Source organism: Felis catus, chromosome C2 (assembly GCF_018350175.1).
Source record: "Felis catus isolate Fca126 chromosome C2, F.catus_Fca126_mat1.0, whole genome shotgun sequence".
NCBI lineage: Eukaryota > Metazoa > Chordata > Mammalia > Carnivora > Felidae > Felis > Felis catus.
Window position 1 is genome coordinate 102,373,802 of NC_058376.1, and position 10,435 is coordinate 102,384,236.

The window sequence follows — 10,435 nt, forward strand, 5'->3', positions numbered from 1 at the left end:
TCCCACTAAAAAAGAGAGCTGTTAGAGATCCACATTCCTCCAAAGACATTTCATGGATTTGTGACTATCAGACACTTTTCACATTGAAATCCTCTTAGTATCTTAGTCACATTTTAACACTCAATATTTGTTTTTTTGCAATCTCCTTAAACGCTGATTAAAAAAAAATAGTAATGGCAAAGATTATGATTTTTAACCAAATAAACACAAATATTGTCTTGCTTGACAGTGGCATTTGGTTCTAAGTAAAATTCCATTTGGTATTAAAATTGGTATTTTTTTCTGATAATACCATTGAAGAGAAATGATTAAAACTAATTTTGTTGGTAGAGGCAGTTCAAGATGGCTGCTCAGGAAGATCCTGAGTTCACCTCCTTCCATAGACACAACACAGCTACAGCTATATAAGGCACGATTCCCTCTGAAAATCCTTAGTAACTAGCTGAAGATCTCCTCTACAACAAAGGAAAAAAGTGCCACAATGAGACATGTAACAAAGGCAGAGATGTGGTCTTACCCAAACCCTTAGGCCCAGCACAGCAACACATCAACACAAAGTTCTCACAAATATCAAACTCCTCTCTGAGGAGCAAGGGTATTGTACCACACATTAGGCATAATGATGTTTGAGACTCAACCAGAGAGTTGAGCCCCCCAAATGTTTAACTTTAAAACCCAACAGACTTACATCCTGAAGAATCATAGGTTCATAGGGAATGAAGTATTATTTAGTATTATAACATGTAGTATCTCTTTAAGAGCACATATGCAGATAGTTGCACTGGGACCCAGACCAAAAGCAGTGGATTGAAAAGAGGCTAGACCATATGCGCGATTCATTTGCTAATCGTAATTTGCCAGAGGGGCAAAAGCACCTTGGGACTCTCAAGGGGCAAAGATGCTGGCAGGTACCATTTTTACATTCTCTACCTTGTCAGTGCCAGCACTGGCAATTGCCATTTTTTTTTCCAACGTTTATTTATTTTTTTGGGACAGAGAGAGACAGAGCATGAACGGGGGAGGGGCAGAGAGAGAGGGAGACACAGAATCGGAAACAGGCTCCAGGCTCCGAGCCATCAGCCCAGAGCCCGTCGCGGGGCTCGAACTCACGGACCGCGAGATCGTGACCTGGCTGAAGTCGGACGCTTAACTGACTGCGCCACCCAGGCGCCCCTCAATTGCCATTTTTGTACTCTCATTCTGACTTGCTAGAAGCTCCTCCTCAGCCAAGGCCAGAACTCCACCAGAGACATTGAATGCCTTATCCCCTGTGCTACTGCTGCAGTGGCCCTAAAGATCGCAGACAAGTGCCTCACCTCACTACATCCCTCTTCCGGCCCAAAAAGGGGCAGCAGGTAGGTGTTCCACCCTCTTCATGGCCCTCCACATTCAGCAGGCATACACAGCCTACGTAGGGGATGTCACTTGAGTGCTAGGGTGTATTATGTTTCTGAGCCCAATGGGTCTAAAAGAATGAGAGAGACACTTCAAGAAACACCCAAGAACTAAGGCAAGAGTAAATGATAAGGTTCATAGCCTACACATGGCCACCCATTCAAAACCAGGAGAGAGTTGTTTCATTGAATAAATAGAAACAAACATAAGAAGCCAAGCAAAAAAGGGGCGCCTTGGTGGCTCAGTAGGTTAAGCTTCCAGCCTCGGCTCAGGTAATGATACCATGGTTCAAGAGTTCAAGCCCACTTCGGGCTCTGTGCTGACAGCTCAGAGCCTGGAGCCTGCTTTGGATTCTGTGTCTCCCTCTCTCTCTGTTCCTCCCCCATTTGTGTGTGCGCGCTCTCTCTCTCTCTCTCTCTCTCTCTCTCTCTCTCTCTCAGAAATGAATAAACCTTTTAAAAAAAAAAAAGAAGCCAAGCAAAATGGAGACAGAAAAATATGTCTAATTGGAAGAATAAAACTCCAGAAAAAGGCCCAATGAAATAAACATATATAACTCTTGTTAAAGAGTTCGTAGTAACAGTCATAAAGATGTTCTTTATGTACATCTTTATGTACATCTTCTAAAGAAGTCATAAAATAAATTCCTACTGTACTCAGAAGAATGAATAAAGAGACAAGTTCAATAAAGAGAAAATATAAGTATAAAAAGAGGTCACAGAGCTGGAGAGTATAATAATTGAACTGAGAAATACACTAAAAGAGTTCAACAGTCAACTAAGCACTAGAATCAATGATCTGGAAGATGGCATTAGAACTCACTCAAACAGAGCAGGAAAAAGAAAAAGTTCAAAAATGAAGATAGTTTAAGGGACCATTGGGATAATGTCAAGTGGAATAACATTTACATTATAGGGATTCCAGGAAGAGTAGGGACAGAAAGGGGCAGAAAACTTATTTGAGGATGTAATGGTTGAAAACTTTCCTAACCTGGGGAAGGAAACCGGTTATGCAGGAGATTTCCAAATGAGATGAACCCAAAGAGACCTTCACCAAGACACATGATAATAAGTATGTCAATGTTAAAGAGAATCTCAAATGCAGCAAGAGAAAATCAGCTTGTTATTTAAAAGGAATCCTACCTAAGACTATAAGCATAATTATCAGCAAATTTTGTAGGCTAGAGGGAATAGAAGGATACATTCAAAGTACTAAAAGCAAAACACTTCTAACCATGGATACTACACATGGCAAGATTATCATTCATAACTAAAAGTCCATTAAAGAGTTTTTCAGACCTGCAAAAGCTAACAGAGTTCATCACCACTAAAATAGCATTACAGAAAATGTTAAAGGGATTTATTTAACTTGGACAAAACATTATTAATAAGAAAATATAATGAAAGTAAAAATCTCACTGATCATCATAAATATGTAGTAAAGGAAGTGGATTAATCACTTACAAAACTAGTATTAAGGTTAAAAGAAAAAGGTAGTAAAATCAACTATACCTACAATAATTAGTTAAGGAATATAGAAAATAAAAAGATGTAAAAATGTAATTTCAAAAATATAAAATAGGGAAGGGGAGTATAAATAGAGTTTTAGAATGTGTTCAAAATTAACTTGCTTTAAAATGAAAGGACTACTATATATATATAGATAGATAGATAGATAGATAGATAGATAGGCTGTTATATGTGAGCCAGATGCTAACTACAAAGCAAAAACCTATAATAGATACATAAGAGATAATTGGAAAGAATCTAAACATAAAACTACAGAAAGTCATCAGACCACAAGAGAAGGAAAAGAAAAAGAAAGGAGCATGGAGAAGCTACAAAACACCCAGAAAACTTATTAAGAACATGGTAATGAGTATAAACTCATTAATAACTTCTTTAAATGTAAATGGACTAAATTCCCCAATCAAAAGACACAGCTTGCTAGAAGATCAAATAATGCCTAAAGATAGAAGGAAGGAAATAATAAAGATCAGATCATAAATAAATGAAAGAGACTAAGAAAAAAAAATCAATGAAACAAGAGCCAGTTCTTTGAAAGGATAAGCAAAATTGGCAAACCTTTAGCTAACACACTATGAAAAATGAGGGAAGGCTCAAATAAATAAAATCAGAAATCAAGGAGAAATTACAACTGACGTCAAAGAAATACAATGGACCATAAAGAGAATACTATGAACAATTTTATGCCAACAAATTGGAAGATCTAGAAGAAATGGGTAAATTCCTAGAACATACGATATTCTAAAATTGAATCACAAAGCAGCAGAAAATTTGAGTAAACTGATTGCACGTAAGGAGGTTGAACCAGTAATCAAAAAACTCCCAACAAGGAAAAAATTTGCAACTAAACAGCTTCACTGGTGTATTTTACAAACATTCAAAGAGATTCAATACCTAACCTTCTTAAATTGTTACTAAAATCTTCAGTGAAGGGAATACCCCCAAACTCATTTTACAAGGCCAGCATTACTCTGATACCAAAATCAGACAAGATCACTACCAAAAAAAAAAAAAAAATTAAAGGTCAATATTCCTAACAAACACAGATGCAAAAATTGTCAACAATATATTACCAAACCAAATTCAACAATACATTGAAAGGATTCATCCACAATGATCAAGTAGGATTTATTCCATGTATGTAGGAAGGGTTCAACACACAAATCAATATTACACACCATATTAAAAAATGTAGTACTACAATCATATATCCATCTCAATACATGCAGAAAATAATTTTTCAAAATTCAAAATCCATTTATCCTAAAATTTTGAACAAATTAGGTATAGACTAAATGTAACTAAAATAACAAAGACCATGGCAAACCCATAGAAAACATCACTCTCAATGCTGATAAGCTGAAAACTTTCCCTTGAAATCACTAAAAATACAAGGTTCACTACTTTTATTAGTTGTATTCAACACAGTATTTGAAGTTCAAGCCAGAGAAATTAGGGGAAAAAAAAGAAAGATATGAAGGGCATCAAAATTGGAAAGGAAGATGTAAATCTATTACTATTTGTGAATTACATGATTTTATATCTAGAAAACCCTAAAAACTCCACCAAAAAGCTGTCAGTACTAATAAATGCATTCAGTGAATTTGTAGGTTACAAAATCAGTATACAAAAAAGTCTGTTGAGTATTTATATACTAACACTGAACTATCAGAAAGAGAATTTTTAAATGCCATTTATAATTGCATCAAAAATAATAAATATGTAGGAATCAATTTAACCACAGAAATGAAAAACCTGTACACTGAAAGTATTAAGACACTGATAAAAGAAAGTGAAGACAGGAGCACCTGGGTGGCTTAGTCAGCTGAGAGTCTGACTCTTGATTTTGGTTTAGGTCATGATCCCAGAATCATGGGATCAAACCCTGCATCAGGCTCCACACTGAGCATGGATCCTTCTTGAGATTCTCTCTCTCTCTCTCTCTCTCTCTCTCTCTCTCTCTCTGCCCCTCCCCCCACCGGTGCTCTCCATCTAAAATAAAATTTAAAAAAAAAGAAAAGAAAGTAAAGACAAAAAAAGTGGAAAGTATTTCATGCCCATAGATTGAAGAATATTGCAAAAATGCCCATATTACCTAAAGCAATCTATAATACAATGCAATCTCTATCAAAATTTTAATGGCATTCTTCACAGGAATAGAACAAATAATCCTAAAATTTATATGGAGCCAAAGAGAGCCTGAATAGACAAACAACTCTTAAAACACACACACGTGCACGCGCGCGCGCACACACACACAGAAAAAGCAAAAACAAAACAAAACAAAACAAAACAAAAAAACCCAAACAAACAAAAAACCCAAAAAAACAAAATCCCAGTGCTAGAAGCATCATGACCTCTGGTTTCAAACTATAATAGAAAGCTATAGTAATCAAAACAGTATGGTACTGATAAAAACAGAATATAAAATAGAGAAATTGGAAATATACCCACACATATATGGTCAATAAATTTACAACAAAGTAAACAAGATATAGAATGACGATAGGACAGTTTTGTTTTATTTTTCTTTTCTTTTTTTTTTACATTATATTTTTTTAAAATTTTTTAAGTTTATTTATTTATTTTGAGAGAGAGAGAGAGAGAGAGAGAGAGAGAGAGAGAGAGAGAGAGAGAGAATGTGAGCATGGAAGGGGCAGAGATAGAGAACACCAAGCAGGCTCCCCACTGTCAGCCTGGAGCCCAATGTGGGGCTCAAACGCATGAACTGTGAGATCATGACCCAATCTGCAACCAAGAGCTGGACACTTAACCAACTGAGCCACCCAGATGTCCTCATAGTTTTTTTTTTAGTAAGTGGTGCTGGAAAAACTGGACATCCATATGGAAAAGAATTAAATTAGACCACTAAATTAGACCACTATCTTACACCACACACACACACACAAACCCCTCAAAACAGACTAAAAAGTTGAATGTTAAGACTAGAACCTAAAAAAGAGTCTAAAACAAACAATAAACAAAACAAAAACATAAGCACTAAGCTCCTAGACATTGTTCTTGGTTATCTACCTATCTATCTATCTACCTATCTATCTATCTATCTATCTATCTATCTATCTATCTATCTATCATCTATCTATCTTACTCTAAAGGCAATGGTAACAAGAGCAAAAATAAATAAGTGGGTCAACATCCAACCAAAAAGCTTCTGCACAGTGAAGGAAACTTCAACAAAGTAAAAAGGCAACCTACTAAATGGGTAAAAATATTTGTAAATAATATATCCTATAAGACGTTAATATTCAAAATACAGAAAGAACTCCCACAACTCATTAGGAAAAAACAAGAAGTCTGATTAAAAAATGGGCAGAGGATCTAACAGACATTTCCCAAAGAAGACATATAGATGGCCAAAAAGCACATGAAAAGATGCCCAACATCATTAATCACTAGGAAAATGCAAACCCAAACCACAATAATATATCACTTCATGGCTTTCAGAATGGCTATTATCAAAAGGACAAGAAATTACAAGTGTTGGGTAGGATGTGGAGAAAAGAGTACCCTCATGCAGTGTTGGTGGGAATGTAAGTTGGTACAGTCACTGTGGAAAACAGTATGATGTCCTCAAAATAATTAAAATTAGAACTACCATGTGATCCAGCATATCCACTTGCATCTATCTGAAGAAAACAAAAACACTAATTTGAAAACATTTATACCCCTTTATTCATTGTAGGATTATTTATAATACCCAAGATATTGAAACAACCTAAGAGTCTAATGACAGATGACTGGATAAAGAAGATACGGTGTATATACACAATGGAATATTAGCCATAAAAAAGAATGGAATCTTGCCATTTGCAACAACATGGATGAAACTTGAGGGCATTATGCTAAGTAAAATAAGTCAGAGAAAAACAAATATTATATGATTTCATTTACATGTGGAATATAAAAAACAAAACCTATAAACAAACCAGACAAAACTAAACCTAACTCATAGATACAGAGAATATACTGGTGTTGCTACAGGGAAATGGGATGGGGTTGGGCAAAGTGGGTAAAGGGGATCAAGAGGTACATGCTTCCAGTATAAAATAAATAAGTGATGGGGATGAAACATACAGCATGAAGACTATCTTCCATTATATTGTGTTGCAAATTTTAAAGTTGCTAAGTAAACCTTAAAAAGTTCTCATCACAAGAAAATAATTTTGTAATCTGTATGCTTATGAATGGTAACTAGACTTATTGTGGTGATGCTTTCACAATATATACAAATGTATCATGTGGTACACCTAAAAATAATATACTCTATGTCAATTATACTTTGGTAAAAATCAATGTAAAATTCATTAAAAGAAATAATTTTGACCACATAGTTGTGGGTACATTTCTGGGTTTTCTATTTTGTTCCACTTATCAATGTGCCTGTTTTTTTGTGCCAGTACCATACTGTCTTGGTGACTACAGCTTTGTAATATAACCTGAAGTCCAGAATAGTAATGCCTTCAACTTCTTTTTTTTCAAGATTTCTTTGGCTATTCAGGGTCTTTTGTGGCTCTATACAAATTTTAGCACTGTTTATTCTAGCTCTGTGGAGAATGTTGATGATATTTTGATAGGGATTGCATTAAATGTATAGATTGCTTTGGGTAGTGTAGCCATTTATTTTCTTTAAATGTTTGTTTATTCTGAAAGGGAGAGAGCATGATTGTGGGAGGGGCAGAGAGAGAGAGAGAGAGGGAGAGGGAGAGGGAAGGAAGGAGGGAGGGAGGGAGGGAGGGAGGGAGGGAGGGAGGGAGGGAGGAAGAGGAAGAGGAGGAGGAAGAGGAAGAGGAAGAGGAAGAGGGAAAGTATGCCAAGGAGGCTTCGTGCTTTTAGCAACAGAGCCTGATGTAGGTCTCAGTCCCATGAACTGTGAGATCATGACTTGAGCTGATCAAAAGTCCATGCTTAACTGACTGAGCCACCCAGGTGCCCAGGTAGTATAGACATTTTAACAGTATTTGTTCTTCCAATCCACGAGCATGAAATATTTTTCCATTTCTTTGTGTCATCTTCAATTTCTCTCTTAAGTGTTCTGTACTTTTCAGGGTACAGATCTTTTATCTCTTTGGTTAGGTTTATTCCTAGGTATCTTATGGTTTTTGGTACAATAGTAAATAGGATCAATTGCTTTATTTCTCTTTCTGCTGCTTTACTACTTCTGCATAGGAATGCAACAGAAGATATTTGAATATGACATATCTGATTAGAGTTAGTATCCAAAATCTACAAAGAACTTACCAAACTCAACACCCAAAAAATAAATAATACAGTTAATAAATGGGCAGAGACGTGCCTGGGTGGCTCAGTCGTTTGAGTGTTCAACTCTTGACTTCTGCTCAGGTGATGATCTCATGGCTCATGAGATAGAGCCCTGCATCAGGGTCTGTGCTGACAGCACAGAGCTTGCTTGAGCTTCTTTATCTCCCTCTATGTCTCTGCCCCTACTCCCCCCCCTCAAAATAATAAATAAACAAACTTAAAGAAATGGTCAGAAGACATTAATAGAAATTTTCCAATGAAGACTTATAGATGACAAACAAACACAATAAAAGGTGCCAATATCACTCATCGTCAGGGAAAAACAAGTCAAAACCACAATAAGATATGACCTCACACCTGTCAGAATGGCTGAAATTAACAACACAGGAGACAACAGATGTTGGCAAGGATGCAGAGAAGGGGGAAACTCTCACACTGTCCGTGGGAATGCCAACTGGTGCAGCCACTCTGGAAAAGAGTATGGAAATTCCTTAAAAAGTTAAAAATAGTGCTTGCTTTGGTAGCACATATACTAAAATTGGAATGATATAGAGAAGATTAGCCTGGCCATTGCACAAGGATGACACTCAAATTCATGAAGCATTCTATATGATTAGGAAGATAACAAAACCTGGTAATTCCCACCCCGCTCTCCCCCCCCCCAAAAAAAAACGTTACAAATAGATCTACCCTATGACCCAGCAATTTTACCACTAGAGTATTTACTCAAAGGATACAAAAATACTGATTAGAAGGGGAACATACACCCAGATATTTATAGCAGCATTATCAACAATAGCCAAACTGTGTAAAGAGCCCAAATGTCTATCGACTGATGAATGAATAAAGAAGACATGGTATATATAAATAATGGAATATTACTCAACCATCAAAAAGAATGAAATCTTGCCATTTGCAACAACATGGATGGAGCTAGAGTATATTATGCTAAGTGAGAAAGTCAGTCAGAGAAAGACAAATATCATGTGATTTTGCTCATATGTGAAAATAAGAAACAAAACAGGTGAACATAGGGGAAAGGGCAAAAAAAAGAAGGGGACAAACCATAAGGGATTCTTAATTATAGAGAACACACTGAAGGTTGCTGGACATGAGGTGAGTGGAGGGATTGGCTGAATGGGTGATAGGTATTAACGGGGGCACTTGTATGGATGCTCACTGGGCATTATATGTAAATGATGAATCACTAAATTCTAATCCTGAAACTAATATTATGCTATATGTTAACTAGAATTTAAATAAAACATTTAAAAATAATTTTATAGATACCATGTCAAAAAATAGGTTAAGACGTGTTTTAAAACACTCATATTTAGATTTCTTGGGTAAAGAACAAGAGAGTAGCCAAATAGAGATCTATGTACAATATCAATCTGCAGATCCTAAGTGTCTTGTTTGGCTTGTAATTATATTCAAGCCTCAGGGGAAGATCAGCTTCTGGCAAGAGTGCAAACAGAATGTTTTTTCCTAATTACAAGTGTCCCAAAGTCTCATTTCCTGCTCCTTTTCCCCTTATATCCCCTCTTTATAGTCTAGCTTTTAATAAACAGATCCCTTCTACTAAATGCCTTCTCAATATCCCCTTTTCTGTTCCTACATCTGTAGGGCAATTTCCTACCCACCATCTCTCAGGTAACTGCTTTCTCTAAAATAAGATCAAATAAACCTAGTATCCTAAACTGACTCTAATATTAAATGTTCTTACCTTGTGTTCTTCTTTGAGGGGAGAGCTGGAATAAAGGCTTCGGGCACTGCCATTTCTAGGCTAGATTTCTTACTACTCCAAATGCCAGAGGGACACTTACTTATATTTTCAGTGCAGAATTTGATATATCTATTCATAAGAAATCTTTACTAAATACGTATGCAGACAATAAATATTCTGCCCTAATTAAAGTAAAGGATAAAAGTGAGAAGTATTTTTAATCAAGCAATATTATGTATTACATGGATTCCATTTATAGTCTGGTTTTTGTTATTCTACTGGAAAGGAAAACACAATCTATGCATAGTGATGCTTAAATGACATTAAATAGTAATTTCTGTTACCAATTACCTTACTTAGTAAAATCCACAAATTATTTTTAAGTATCAGGACAAGAGTGTATTCATGGTTATATGCATAAGATATACTGTTATTTTAATTTCAAAATTATAATTTATCTTACAACAGGCTAAGAAAAATACTGTAAAAACAATTCCATTTCATCAAA

General features: G+C 35.8%; 1 non-coding gene across 1 annotated transcript; it reads left to right on the forward strand.

The window, feature by feature from the left end:
* The first annotated feature begins 8,709 nt into the window (after positions 1–8,709).
* Positions 8,710–8,816, forward strand: LOC111556375. Its single transcript, XR_002735860.1, has one exon. It is a non-coding gene; the product is annotated as a U6 spliceosomal RNA (small nuclear RNA).
* Positions 8,817–10,435: the final 1,619 nt, after the last annotated feature.